Below are 15,550 nucleotides of genomic sequence, written 5' to 3'. Positions count from 1 at the left end.
CAGAGAGCCTGCTTCTCTCTCTGCTTGCTACTCCCCTTGCTTGTGCTCGTGCTCATGCTCTCTCTCTCTGACAAATAAATAAATAAGATCTTAAAAAAAATTGACATGATAATTTTATAGTCTGCAATACTCTGACTTATTTGTTCCGTGTAGTCACCTCAAGAAGTATTTCAGATTGATTGTTACGGTCATTGTAAATCACTGTGGTTTGCATATATTATCTCTAGTCTCCCAGACTGCCTGTATGATAGAGGTTAAGTCTGTTTGCAGAGGAGGAGCAGAAGCTCAGAGAGATTAAGTAATTTACCTAAGGGCATATTATGGCCCTATCAGAACCCACACTAAGCCTAGTTTCAAAGTCTCACTCTTGCCACCACCCCTCTTTGCCTTTCTTTGGATAGAGCAACAATGAGGACAGCTAGCTGCCTCGGATTATAACCAGAATCTAGGCAGAAACATGAGCAGCTCTGATAGGAGGTCCCATATGTGGCCAGTGTTGCACAAGTGTAGACAGTAGACCAGGAGGATTCAGAGCATAGGCTTCCTATCGGCTAGGACCCTTAGGAATAACTTCATGGGAGAGACACAGGGTGTGCAGTGAGCCTTGAAGGCTGGGTGCTCTTCCCTCTGATAGATATTGATGTGGCACGTGGAACACTCACAGAGAGGAGGGCAGTGTGGGAGGTTAACAGGAACAGAACCACAGAGGGGCGAATGTCAGGACACATTTGGAGAAACAGTAAGTGCAACTAGAAAGGACTTGGGTGGGCTCTAAAGATTTAAACTGCGGACACAATTAAACCACAGAAGCGATAGTCGCCAATGGAGCAGGGAGGGGGAGCCAGTAGATGATGGTGGGGATGACATAGGCCTGAATTCGGATGATGGAGGCCTGAATTCAGATGATGGTGGTGACAGTGGGCAGGAGGGTGCAGACTGTTTGAGAACAAACTTCAGGAGAATCTGCGGGGCTTTCCTACTAAGCTGGGGACAGGAGGAAGAGGAAGGAGCACAACCCCCTGCAATTTTCCAGCCAGGGCACCTATTATCATTGTGTGCCTGCCAAATGCAGGGAGGAGACCCTGGTTGGCACAGGAAGGTGCTGAGCAAGGGGCTGGTGGGATTCCAGGTGGAAATGACCTACTTTGTGATGAGTCTCAAATTGTTGGACCCACCCGGGCACGGTGACTTGGGAGAGCATGTAGACACTGGCTTTTCCAGTTGATGCTATACAGAGCCTGCTTCCCTGGACAGGGCCTGGTGGCTTCCTGCACATGCTGGTGGTCAGGCTGAGGTCCTGGCAGGATGCCTGGTGCCCACAGAGGTTTTCCTGACCAGGCTCAGTCTAGTGATGAGAATGTCATACTGGCATTTGGAAAGCAGGCTGTAGCTGCTGGGCAAGGCACTTCAGGGAATGCTGGGATGGAGGCAGCAATTCCTGGTCCTTGAGAGAAATTTGTGCTACAGGTGAGGAGACAAGCTGTGAGGGAAGACAGTGAAGGGAGATCAGGAGGTGGAAGTAAATATTAGCTGATTGCAGAGCCGGGCACCCTCCAGGTTCTGGTCGGATGTTGTTTCCATCATGAAGCCTCCCTGAATCCCCCCAGACTGGGGCTGGGTGTTAGTCCTCGGGCCTCCCTTGGTGCCTCATGGCCCTTATCACGGGGTGTAGAAATTGCTTATGAAGTTGTTTGTTTCCCTCACAGCCTGTAGATTTCTTGGGGACAGAGATTTGTCTTGGTGTGTGGTGTCTTCTGAGCGGACTGTGGGGGATGTTGGCAGAGAGTGTAAATCACTGTTCAACACGAGCTGCTGAGGACAGCGGCTGTGGCTCAGAGCCACATACCCTTTGTTTAAGAACCCGCTGGGATGCCTGAGAATGGGCTGGGGGGAAAGCTACATCAGAGCTCAGCCTGACTGTGCCCAACTTCTCTCTGTGAAAAACGTGATTTAATATCTGTCACCTATTCTAGCAAATACGAGTTAAATCCCTTCATGTTTTAAAACACATTCATGCTTCTCAGCTTCATCTGTTCTTAAAAGTTAATGGTAGATGTGTCATCAAGGTCTGTTAATGACAGAAATACTTCCACTATGAAACAGTTGTCCGACAACTCGACCCAACCCACGCTAACATTGTTTTTTCCTTGTTAATATTTAATGGTAGCAGCTGTGGTGAAGTAGAAAGAGCATTAGAAAAATGAGGTTTGAGTTCAGGTTTCCCCACTTACTAGCTTTGAGAACTAGGGCAAGTCACTTCACCTTTCTTAAGCTGCTTATCTTCAAAGTGAGGATAACAATAACCAATATTTGGGAAAATCATTGCATTTTATAGATCGTTTTGGTATATTCATGTAGAAAGTTGAGCACCAACTTTATGCCTGACACTAAATGCTTTGGATCCAGAAATAAGGACATTGTGTCTTCGGGGATCTCAGTCCAGCAGGGCAGGCAGACCAAACTATATGCAAAGGTGAATAGCATCATGGCCGAGGTGCCTTTGGCTGTTGCAGGAGTGCAGAGCAGAGAGCAGAGGTGGGGGAGATGGGGGAGGCTTCTTGCAGGGGGAGCCACCTTGAGGCTAATCTGAAGGATGAGTCTGAGCTATCCAGGTTAGGAAGGTGGGGGAATGAGGGAGTAAGGAAGAGGCACATGGACAAATAATAGATGATCTGGAAGGTTTGGTGGTTATGTGGGTTGTGTGTTTGCAGGTTGTAGGAGATCAGGACATGGAATCCTTGAAGGACCAGATCACCAGGCGCCTCCAGTGCTGAGGGAAGAAACTTGAACTTTATTTTGAATATCATAAGGAATGTTGAAAGTTTAATAGTTATGTCTTCCTGATGACAAGAGCGATCTGTATCCATTGATAGGAAAATGGAAAATACAGAAATAGAAAGAATAAGGGTAGCATCGGGAGGTAGCCCTTGATCACATTTTGGAAAATATACTCAATGAAGGTGTATGGATATGTCTGTTAAGCCCTGGCTACTTAAAGTGTGGCTCGTGGACCAGCAGCAGTGGCGTCCCCCGGGACCTTGTTAGAAAGGCAGAAGCCTGGGCTGTACCCAGGCCCAGGGAACCAGACTCTGCAGTTGGAGTGGAACAAAGATGCGTGACAGTGTGTTCTCAGGAGCTTCTTGGTGGTGCAGGAGTTCAGAGGAGAGGGAGAGCCCTGCTGATAGGAATGGGTGTGGGGGCTTTTGGAAGACGTAAGACCTGAGGTAAAGTCTGTAGAATGTGTGGGATTAGGCCCCACAGAGAGGAGAGAAACGATGAATGGCATAGTGGCCAAAATAGGATTTTGGAAAGTATCAGGGTTCTCCTGAGAAAGAGAACCGAGAGGAGGTTTAATGTAGAAATCTGCTCAAGAGGTGGTGGAGGCCGAGCGGTCTCTGTACCTGCTGTCTGCTAGCTGGGGAACCAGGATAGCTGGTGGTATAACTCAGTACAAGTTCAAAGGCTTGAGAATCTGGAAGGCTGATGATGTAAGTCTCCACCTGAGCCCGAAAGCTCAAGAAGCAGGTGTCGATGTCCAAGGGCAGGAGAAGATGGCAGTTTCAGTTCAAACAGACAGAGGACAAATTCTCCCCTCCTCTGCCTTTATGTTCTATTTGGGATCAGATTAAATGATGCCCACCCCACATTGGGAAGGACCATTTGCTTTTACTTAGTCTATTAATTCAAATGTTAATCTCTTCTGAAAATATGCTCACACAGGGCGCCTGGGTGGCTCAGTGGGTTAAAGCCTCTGCCTTTGGCTCAGGTCATGATCTCAGGGTCCTGGGATTGAGCTCCGCATCGAGCTCTCTGCTCGGGAGGAAGCCTGCTTCCTCCCTCTCTCTCTGCCTGCCTTTCTGCCTACTTGTGATCTCTGTCAAGTAAATAAATAAAATCTTTAAAAAAAGAAATTTAAAAAAATATGCTCACAGACACACAGAATCATGTATTACCAGCTCTCTGGGCATCCCTTCCCCAAGTCAAGTTGACACGTAACATTTTTTTTTTTTAAAGATTTTATTTATTTATTTAACAGGCAGAGATCACAAGTAGGCAGAGAGGCAGGGAGAGAGAGGGGGAAGCAGGCTCCCCGCCGAGCAGAGAGCCCGATGTGGGGCTCGATCCCAGGACCCTGGGACCATGACCTGAGCTGAAGACAGAGGCTTAACCCACTGATCTACCCAGGCACCCCTCAGGTAGACACATAGTATTAACCATCACCTAGAGTCAGGCCACCTGGCCTTGTCTCTTCCCTAATTGCTTTGAGACTTGGGAGAAGTTCTGATTCTCTCTGTGCCTTAGTATCCACCTCAGTAAAATAGGCATTAATAATTGAGCTTATGTTATAGGATTAGTAAAGGAATGTAATAGATAATGTATATAAGACTCTTAGTGTATGGCATGTAATAAGTACTCCATAAGTTACTAGCTATTACTGTTATTACTACCAATATCAACAGTGAGAATACAACACTTGGGACATAGAAGATACTCAATAAATTTAAGCTGAATTATGTCAAACTGAATTCCAGGTGAAGGAAGAAACATCATAGGTGCAGTGGAAGTCAAGCCAGGTTGAAGAACTTATTCTTGTTAGGAATGTGAAAATATAGACCAGCATGAAGTGCTAGTTAAAACATTACTGGTTAGACTTTCACTGATGGGAGAGATTAAAGGGACACAAGAGGAGATGGACATAAGAGGACACAGTTAAGGCACAGGGAGAAGAGCTGGCAAAGGAAATGAAGAGTGAGAGGGGTTGCTAAAAGGAAGAAGGGGTCCTTGAAGAAAGATCTGGTGCAGGAAATGTACAAGATGAGCCAGGAACACCTTATTTCAGAAAGCACTGAAGTTTTCAAAGACTAGTGGAGTCATGTCAAAAGGGCTTAGGACCCTACTCAAAAGAGCTCCCATGGGCTGAACATGAGCAATAGGAGCATCAAGAGCATAACTGAAACACACTAAATATGCTTAAATCTGTGAGTTACTAATGAAACTAAATAACAAAATGATCTCATTGCTCAGTTTCAGAGAATGCTAGGTAATGATTCTGACACCAGCCACAATGTGTGCGTTTTTTTCTCCCATACCATCAAGAAATTCTCTGACACTAGCTGGATGTTCTACAATTTAACTGAATTCTGACCCTGTCTCCTTAGAGGTAGCATGGGACCCACTGCTCATGTCTCAGTCCTACCAAACTGCCCATCCCCAACCTCAGAGCCAATTGAGAGTCCAGGGGGCCACCTGTGCTTCTGATCAACTGGCTGTAGGTTGGAATTTCCAATAGCCCCCTCCCCAGGTTCGATTACTTTGCTAAAGTGGCTCACAGAACTCAGAGGAACATTTTACTTACTAGATCACTGGTTTATTATAAAAAGGTGTAAATCAGGAATAGCCAGATGGCAGAGATGTATTCAGCAAAGTATGTGGGAAGAGGCTTGGAGCTTCCATGCTCTCTGGAAGGTCGCTTTCCCTGCATCTGCACGAGCTCAGCAACCCTGAAGCTCTCGGCGGAACCCTGTCTTTCTGGGTTTTTGTGGAGGTTTCATGACATAGGCATGACTGATTAAATCATTGGCCATTGGTAACTGAACTCAATCTCTAGTTTCTGTCCCATCCCTCGAAGTCAGGGGTCTGGACTGAAAGTTCCAGCTGTTCCATCACATGGCTGGTTCCCCTGGTAACTAGCCCAACCTCAGGTGCTTTCCAAAAGTCACCTCCTTAACACAACAAAAGACTGATCCCAAGAGTTTTAGGAACTCTGTGCCAGAAATGGGGATAAGGACCAAATATATGTTTCTTATTGTAAATCACAGTATCACACTTGGGAACCAACTGTTACTTTGAAAACTGTGTATTTTCAAAATAAAGGGAAAGAATCAAGATTTACCCTGCTCTTCTTCTGTAAACTGTTCTTTAGGATAATCAAATAGTTGATGAAGAGTTTCTCTTTTGAAAAGCATCATAACTAAAAATGAATAGAATAAAACTATTTTGATTTTGCAACTCCTAATGAAATAATGGATTGGGATAATGAGCATCAGTGAACATTGGTGACTTCACACAAGGAGAAGCAAACAGATGCTGCGGGATGAAAGCACACACGGGCTCTGAAGTATTCTTAGCAAAAACTTGAACCTGAGTCTGATCAGTCTTCAGATCTGATTCTAATCTTTAGAAAGTATAGGAGAAGAGGAACACATTAAACATGAACACAGAAATATATTAGCAAAAAAAAAAAACTATGAGAAAACTCACAAGACAAATGAACTTGTTTCTTCAATACATAAATAGCAAGGGACAGGGAGGAAAAGGGAGAGAGACTGCAGAGTAAAAGAGCGGTAAGATATCAATGAGTTGCACTAAGGGGACCTTATTTTATTCTAATTTGTGCAAACAAACTATAAGAAAATACCTTTAGGAGATAATTGAAGGACATTTGAACATTATATTAAGGAATTCTTGTTACTTTTTAAGGTATATATTGTTTATATATGTATTTTATTTTTTAAACGGTTTTATTTATTTATTTATTTAAAAGATTTTCTTTATTTGACAGACAGAGATCACAAGTAGGCAGAGAGGTAGGCAGAGATAGGCAGAGGGGGAAGCAGGCTGCCCTCTGAGCAGAGAGCCCCACGTGGGGCTCGATCCCAGGGCTCTGGGATCATGACCTGAGCCGAAGGCAGAGGCTTTAACCCACTGAGCCACCCAGACATCCCAGGTTTTATTTATTTTTGGGGGGGAGAGAGAGAGAGAGTGAGAGAGAGCGAGCACACAACCGAGGGCAGTGAGGGGAGGCAGAGGGAGAGAGAGAAGCAGACTCCTGGAGGAGCAGAGACTGGATGTGGGGCTCCATCCCAGGGGTCCTGGGATCGGGACCTGATCCTAAGGCAGACGCTCAACTGACTGAACACCCAGGCCTCCCACCTAGCATTCTCCTTTAAGGGCACTCTCACACTCCTATTTCCCTTCTGTCTTAGCACAACGTGGGAGTAAGGTTGGATAGGTGGTGTCATCTCTACTTTCCCGCTAAAGAGGGAGAGACTTGGAGGACTTGCTCAAGATCACACAGTTGTCTGAGACCAGACTTCACATATTCTGAGACCAAGGGAAGGAGACTGCGTGGTGCGGTGAGAATCCAGGAGGGGCTGATTTTCAGCTCCAGTGTCCAGCAGTGTTGCTGTGAGTGGAGGACTGGGAAGGTGGAGAGACTGCTACCGGATTTGCTAATACAGTAAGGACTTGTCTGACCCCGGGAAAGAGATTGGAGCCCTGGGGAGGAGAAAGCAGCCAGATTGGGAGTTGAGGGAGTTGAGGAAGTTTAGTGGTGAGGAAATAAATGCAGAGCAGGTGAATTAGCATTTATGAAGCAACCTCTGCTGCCTGGTTGATTTTAATTTACACCTTCCCTGACTTTTACATTTGGTTTTCTTCCTTTGCCAAAAGTTAATCTCTTTATGGACTGGACTTGCAAGGTTCCTATGATGTTGCCTTTGTTTTGCATTCCTACCAGGAGCCCTGGTGACTCTGTGGATCATGGTTAATGATGGTGTTGACATTAAACTGCTGTGGGCATAAAATGTGAAGCTGGTAACAGGAACACTTCTCTCTGGGTAGGTCAAGTTCTCTGCAGAGAGAGGTGGGGCTCAGGCTCCAGATTACCACTGTGTCTCTCTGCCCTCACTGCCTGCGAGGTGAACTCAGTTAGTTCCAAGCCAGTGCAGACTTGCCTTTCCCTCCCAGAGTTTTCTTTCTTGACTGCAGTTTTGTGGGAATGCTTTCAGCAGTCGCTGGGGGGAGATTAAGGAGATTAGAGAGGACAGAGAAACAAAGAATGAATTATTGCTATCCCAGCGCAGGTGTGGTCCTCACCGTCTTTCTGCCTGGATTCCCAGTACTTCTCTCACCAGGTTCACGGGCAGTACAAAAGGGTGCTTGTGAGGTGCGTGGGGCGGTGAGGCACCAAGGTCATCTTGAGGTGCAGCTAAGCGGCAGGTGGGGTGGGGGGGAGAGTTTCTCCCCCAAAACTGGAGCTGGGCCATTAATTGTTGGTGGAATGCCCAGCTTCACCATCTTTATATATTTGCATGACTCTATATGTCATTTATAGAAGCTCTCTTTGGTTCTGTTTTTCCGTTCGTGTATTCCTGCTCTTGTTTTATGTGTCCTATTTCTTGCTGTGTTTATTTGAACTTTTTTTTTTTCTTTAAGTAGGCTCCACGCCCAGTGTGGAGCCCAATACAAGGCTTGAACTCAGGACCTTCAGATCCTGAGATAGAGACCTGAGCTGAAATCAAAAGTCGGGCACTTAATTAACTGAGCCACCCAGGCACCCTGATTTATTTGAACATTTTAATCATGCTCATGTTAAGGTCCTGTCCAGATTGCTTGCTCTCTCTCATTATTTGGGTGCAAAGTATCTCTCCTGTTGCATAAATTATTGGTGCTTCATGGGCAATGCAGTGTTTGTCTGTGAGCCCACTTAGCAGGATTTATCTCCTGTAGAAATCCTCCAAATAGCTGGATTGTCTTCATGAAGTGGTTTGCATTTGTCTAGGGTTTTATAGTGCTCACTGCTCTGGAGTGCTTCTTAGTATCTTTGCCTGGGGATTTGGTACAGGGAGCAGTGTAGGTTTGAACTCCATGGCTTCAGGAAGCACAGGTGTGGTGCTCTGATGTCTCGCTGATGAGAGACCCCAGAGCTCCTTCTAAGTGCTGTCTAGGGTGGTAGGCTGAGTTTTCCAGTCTCTGCATGGACAGTGCAACTCTTGAGTAGTTGTCCCTCATGGTTGTCTCCTTTAGCTAAGGGCTCAGTTCCTGTTCTCCACTGCAGCCCTAGGTCATATGGCCTCCACTCTGGTGTACTGTTACAGCTCTGAGTTCCCTCTTTGCTTTTGGCATCTGGCTACTTCTCTTTCTGTCTTTTGATTAACCAAGTATTTCAACTTTTTAGGGGGAGGGGTTTCTATTTTATCTAGCATTGTTTGTAGTAGGAAAGGGGCTTGATGTATCTGCTATATCTTCGTCCTTTTTTTTTTTTTTTAAGATTTTATTTATTTATTAGAAACAGAGGGAGCAGGGGGAGGAGCAGAGGGAGAGGAATGAGCAGACTCTGTGCTAAGCACACAGCCTGACTGGGGTTTTGATTCCACAACCCTGAGATCATGACCTGAGCTGAAATCAAGAGTAGAATGATTAACCGACTGAGCCACTCAGGTGCCCCTCCATCTTTCTTCTTCTCCTCCTCCTCCTGTTCTCCTCTTCTCCCCCCCGACTCCTCATCTTTCTCCTCTTCTTCCACCTCCTCCTCCTTCTTCTCTTTTAAGATTTCATTTATTTATTTGAGAGAGAGAGTGAGAGAGCAAGAGCACAAGTGGGGAGGAGAGGGAGAAGCAGGCTCCCTGCTGTCCGGGGAGCCCCATGTGGGGCTTGATCCTATGACCCTGAGATCATGACCCGAGCTGAAGGCAGCTGCCTAACTGACTGAGCCACCCACGTTCCCCTCCATCTTCATTCTTTTTTTTTTTTAAAGATTTTATTTATTTATTTGACAGACAGAGATCACAAGTAGGCAGAGAAGCAGGCAGAGAGAGAGGAGGAAGCAGGCTCCCCGCTGAGCAGAGAGCCAGATGTGGGGCTCGATCCCAGGACCCCGGGACCATGACCTGAGCCGAAGGCAGAGGCTTTAACCTGCAGAGCCACCCACGCGCCCCATCCTCCATCTTCATTCTTGATAGAAGTCCTAGCTAGCATCATGGCCCAAATCTTCATGAAAAGTGGTAGATTTGGGCTTCTTTTTTTTCTTTTTTTTTTCATTAAAAAAGAGAATCAACATTGGATTTGGCAGTGATTTCTTGGATATGACAACAGAATCACAGGCAATAAAAGAAAAAATAAATAAATTGGACTTCATCAAAATTAACAATTTTTGTGCATCAAAGGACATTATTACAGGAGTGAAAAGGCAACCCGCAGTTGTGAGGAAATTTTGCAAATCACGCATTTGCTAACGGATTATTATTCACAGTATATAAAGAACTCCTACAATTCAATAACAAAAAAATGACCTGATGGGGTGCCTGGGTGGCTTAGTGGGTTAAAGCCTCTGCCTTCAGCTCAGGTCATGATCCCAGGGTCCTGGGATCGAGCCCCGTATCAGGCTTTCTGCTCGGCGGGGAGCCTGCTCCCCACCCTGCCCCCGCCTGCCTCTCTGCCTACTTGTGATCTCTGTCTGTCAAATAAATAAATAAAATCTTAAAAAAAAAAAAAGAAAACAAGGGCTTGAGCAGACTTGTACTATTTGTACATAGCAGCACTATTCACAATATGTGAAAGGTGGAAACCATCAAGTGTCCATTGATGGATGAATGGATACACAAAATGAAGTATATACCTCTAATGGAATATTATTCAGCCCTAAAAGGAAGGAAATTCTGACATATCCCACATGGATGAAGCTTAAGGACATTATGCTAAGTGAAATAAGCCAGTTAGAAAAGGACATATATTACATGATTTTGCTTGTAGGAGGTACTTGCAGTATTCAGATTCACAGAGATGGAAAGTAGAATGTTGGTTGCTGGGAGTGGGAGAAGGGGGTAATGAGGAGATATTATTTAATGTCTACAGAGTTTCAATCAAAGAAGACGAAAAGTTCTGGAGATGGATGGTAGTGATGGTTACACAATGATGTGAATGTATATATTTACTGCTTCTCAACTGTGTACTTCGAAATGGTTAAAATGGGGGTGACTGGGTGGCTCAGTTGGTTAAGCCTCTGACTCTTGTTTTAGCTCAGGTCATGATTTCACCGGTTGTGAGATTAAGCTCTGTGCTCAGCTCGGAATCTGCTTGAAGATTCTCTCCCTCTGCCCCTCCCCCCAATCACACCCACACTCTCTCTCTCTAAAATAAATAAATCTTTTAAGAATCATTAAAATGGGGGCGCCTGGGTGGCTCAGTTGGTTAAGCGGCTGCCTTCGGCTCAGGTCATGATCCTGGGGTCCTGGGATCGAGTCCCAGATCAGGCTCCCTGCTCAGAAGGGGGTCTGCTTCTCCCTCTCCTTCTGTGCTTGTGTGCACACTCTCTCTCTGTCTCCGATAAATAAACAAAATCTTAAAAAAAGCCTTAAAATGGTCAAAATGTTAAATTTTGTGTTATGTATATTTAACCCCAATAAAAAGAAAAAATATCTCAATAAATTATGAATATTTACTCAAAAAACACTATGTGCATTAGTGTTGGTACTTTATCCTCTATCTCTTTCTGTGGCAGGAGTAACTACACGGTAGGGAAATACTGATCTCTTCCTTCTCCAATGTGCTGGATATTCTCCCTTTCCCTCCAGATTCACTTCCCTGCTTCTCTGTCCTGCTCAGCCTTCTAGCTGGGTTGTCTTATGGCAGGCACTGGCAGCAAATCAGAAAAGGTGGGAAGAGAGAGAAGTTGGTATTTATTCTCTTGGCTCCCTCCTGCCTCCTGTGGTCTGACAGGTGGCTGCATTTCTGAACCTAAGGCCACATCATCTGTGAGGGACCCCTTTCTCCTGCCTGTGGCTCTTGCTGGCTTCCAGTAATGGCTCCCTTGCCTTATCCAGTTAGGCCTAGTGGTGGAAACAGCTTCCTACTTTTGCTAGTTCCTGGTGCTTTGCTTGTTGTTTATCTTATCCCTACCCACACCTCTATAATAGTTTCTTCATTAAACTAAGTGTCCATGTATTTTCTGTGGGGACCTTGACTGATACAGTGCCCTAAATCTGATTTTATAGCATTATCTATTTTTTTCAAATCTACTACAGTAGTCCCTCCTTATCTGTGGGGAATATGTTCTAAGACACTCAGTGGATGCTGAAACCATGAATAGTACCAAACCCTATATATGCTATGTTTTTCCCCTATCATACATTTTTAAAAATTTAATTTAATTTAACTTAATTTAACTTTACTTATTTGAGAGAGATAGATAGAGAGAGAACACAAGCAGGAAGAGGAGCAGAGGGAGAAGCAGACTCCCCACTGCACAGGGACCCCGAAGTGGGACTTCATCCCAGGATCCTGGGATCATGACCTGAGCTGAAGGCAGATGCTCAACTGACTGAGTCACCCAGGCACCCTCCTACATATCTCTGATAAAGCTTAATTTATAAATTAGGCAAAGTAAGATATTAACAACAATGACTAATAATAAAAGAAATTATAAGAGTGTACTATAATAAAAGTTATTTGAGTGTGATCTCTCAAAGTATCTCCTAGTACTGTACTCACCCTTCTTGTAATGGCGTGAGGTAATATAATGCCTGCATGGTGAGATGAAGTGAGGTGATGCACTGTGACCCAGTGTTGGGCTGCTTTTGACCATCTGATGGTATGTCTGTCAGAGGAGCATCAAGTGGGGGCTCCTGTGTATGTTGGGCATCATGTTAAGTACTAGTGATGTCAAAGTGCATTTAACAAGGTCCCCATTCTTGGATTCAAAGTCAAGTCAGGGAAGACAGACAAGTAAAAGCACCATTGCAATGCAGAGTGATAAGCACTATAGTAGAACAGAGTGCTGTTATGAAGGCACAGAGGCACAACATTTTAGCTGTCTGTTCAGGAGTGTTTGGCAAGGCAAGGGAAAAGTGGCCATGGTGAGAGCAGGAAATGAGACTGGAGGGTGGCAGGGACTGGACCATGAGGACTCTGGAATGCCCCAGGATGAGTCTGGTTTCTATCCTGCATGTTGAGAGGGCCATGCCATTTTACCATGGGAGTGACACCATCAAGTCCTCCTCTAAATCCTCTTTGGTCACAGGGTGGAGAAAGGAGTGGAAGAGGTCAAACTGGGGACAGGGAGAAGAGTAAGAGTGTTTATTGCAAAATAGTAGAGGCTGTCTTTTTAGAAGGGGAGGGACCAGTAATTGGCTGGTTTACTAAAAGAAATCAGTTCAAATGAGTACTTACAAAACAGTATTTCAACATGTATACATTGAATCATGTCTGTTTACCAATATTTTGCTATATTACCTTTCTTGTGTAAATCACATTCATGATGATTTTTAGTGTTTTTTTGAAAGATTTATTTATTTGAGAGAGAGAGAGAGCCTGCATGTACGTGTGTCACAAGTGTGAGTGGGGGTAGGGGCAGAGGGAGAGAATCTCAAGCAGACTCCTTGCTGAGCGTGGCGCCCTACAAGGGGCTCCATCCCACGACCAGGAGATCATGCAAGAGTCAGACACTAAACCGACTGAGCAACCCAGGTGCCCCTTGTTTGTCCCCTCCCACTTTTTTAGTGGGGAATTTAGGGATAGTTGTGGGACAATCTGAGTGAAAGTTGCTTCTAGATTTTTACCAGTTTTTTTTTTTGTCTCATTTATTTATGGTTGTCTTATATAACACCTACATCAACTACAGTGATCTTCAGTGAATTTCCCTAATCAAGTCTTTGAAAATTCAATTTGGCTTTAATAAAGACAATTATCTGTACCCATATTTTATCGGTTTATAGACTATTTAGGTAAATTTCAGTTTTCAAAGAACAAATACAACTGATACAAACAGATTTGGGAATAGCCACAAATATGCTCTTAGTGAACACATGATCTCACTGATGGCTCCCAAAAGCTATCCGTTAGCCTCAGCTGTTTGTAGTTCTGTGGTCATCAGTCAGCAGTTTTTTTTGAAGGGAATGGGAAGATGGTTAAATGAGTCAGCCTCAAGGAAGGTCTGAAATAAAGCAACGAGGGTGGAGAGGAGGGGATGCATATGCAAGAGGTAGAACCCAAGAAATGATGACTGTTTGGATGTAGTTGTGAGAACGAGAAGTCTAGGATTACCTCTGGGTTCCTGATTTGGACAGCTGGGTGGATGGTGGTGCCATCCACTGAAATCGGGAATGAATCAACAGGATCAGGTTCTGGGAGAAAGATGTATAGTTGAGCCTTGAATTACACAGGTTTGAGCTGTGCGGGTCCACTTAAACGTGGATTTTTTTCAATAAATATACTGGAAAACTTCCTAAAGATCTGCAACAATTTGAAAAAACTCATGAACTGCACAATTGAAATATCAAAAATATTAAGAAACAGGTATCTCACAGGGCATAAGATGTATGTAGATACTAGTCCATTTTATTACTTATTACTAATGTATACAGAAATCTATCATAAAAAAGTTAAAATTTAGGGGTGCCTGGGTGGCTCAGTGGGTTAAAGCCTCTGCCTTCAGCTCAGGTCATGATCCCAGGGTCCTGGGATTGAGCCCCGCATAGGGCTCTCTGCTGGGGGGGGGGGGGTGCTTCCCCCCCCCCCCGCCTGCCTCTCTGCCTACTTGTGACCTCTGTCTGTCAAATAAATAAATAAATAAATAAAATATTTTTAAAAAAGGAGTTAAAATTTATCAAAACTTACACACTTACAGACTGTATGTGGCACCTTTAGCGTCAAGAGAAATGTAAGTGAGCACAAAAATTTAATATTAAACCATAACCATGTAAAATTAACTGTAGCATGTACTGTACCATGATAGTTCTGTAGCTGCCTCTTGTTGCTGTTGTGGGGAGCCCGAATGTTGGGAGTATCCCAGTATCTGCACAAAACACATGATGCTAATACCACCATCTGAGCAGTTGCCTGGCTGGTAAATGGCATACTATAGTAAAAGGTAATCTTGTGGTTCTTGCTATTAGTAGTTAAGTTTGGGAGGAGTCAAAGGTTCTATGTGGATTTTCTACTGTGTGAGGGTTGGAGCCCCAACTCCTGTGTTGTTCAGTAGTCAGCTGTAGAATCCAGTTGAGAACGCTGTGTTTGGAGGTAGGTGTTCCTTATGCGGGATCCAGCTCCCATATCTGATCCACTCTCCTCAACTCTTGGTTCTCATAGTTTGTTTGGGGATCCACCCCAGTTCTAAGGGTCAAATACACAGTCCAGGCTGTGTAGCATATATTCAGACCCATTGATGGGCCTGGGTGGTCACATGAAACAGCTCAGGGGTGGAAGCAGCCCAGGAATTTAGAGAAAGACAACATCTACCACTGTGCCGAAGTTCCAGCTGTCCCTAGGCTGTTGTGTTACACGGGTCAATAAATTCCTGTTCTGCTTACAATTTTTAAAAAATATTTTATTTATTTATTTGAGAGAGAGAGAGAAAGAGAGAGCACAAGTAGGGGGAGTAGCAGGCAGAGGGAGAGGGAGAAGCACCTGCTGAGTAGGGAGGCTCATATGGGGCTTAATCCCACATGATCAGGATCATGACCTGGAGCTGAAAGCTGACGCTTAACTGACTGGACCACCCAGGCACCCTGCTTACAACAATTTAAATGGAATTTCTCATCACCTGCAACAAGAATCCTAGCTGTGTGACAGCCAGGTAGAGATGTTGGGTTCAACAGATAACTTGAGAATTCTCGCGATAGATTTGGGCTGGGGATATAGAAATGTAAGTCATGAGCATACAGATTAAAGCACTGAGTCTGGAGAAGGTTGCCCAGGGAAAATGCATGGTGTAGAGACCCATCAGCGTCAGTGCCATGAAGGGGGAAGCACAGAGCCTAATCATTCGCAGGAG

This window comes from Enhydra lutris, unplaced genomic scaffold, assembly GCF_002288905.1.
Source record: "Enhydra lutris kenyoni isolate GAN:26980312 unplaced genomic scaffold, ASM228890v2 scaffoldscaffold88, whole genome shotgun sequence".
Taxonomy (NCBI): Eukaryota; Metazoa; Chordata; class Mammalia; order Carnivora; family Mustelidae; genus Enhydra; species Enhydra lutris.
This window is presented reverse-complemented; position numbering follows the sequence as displayed.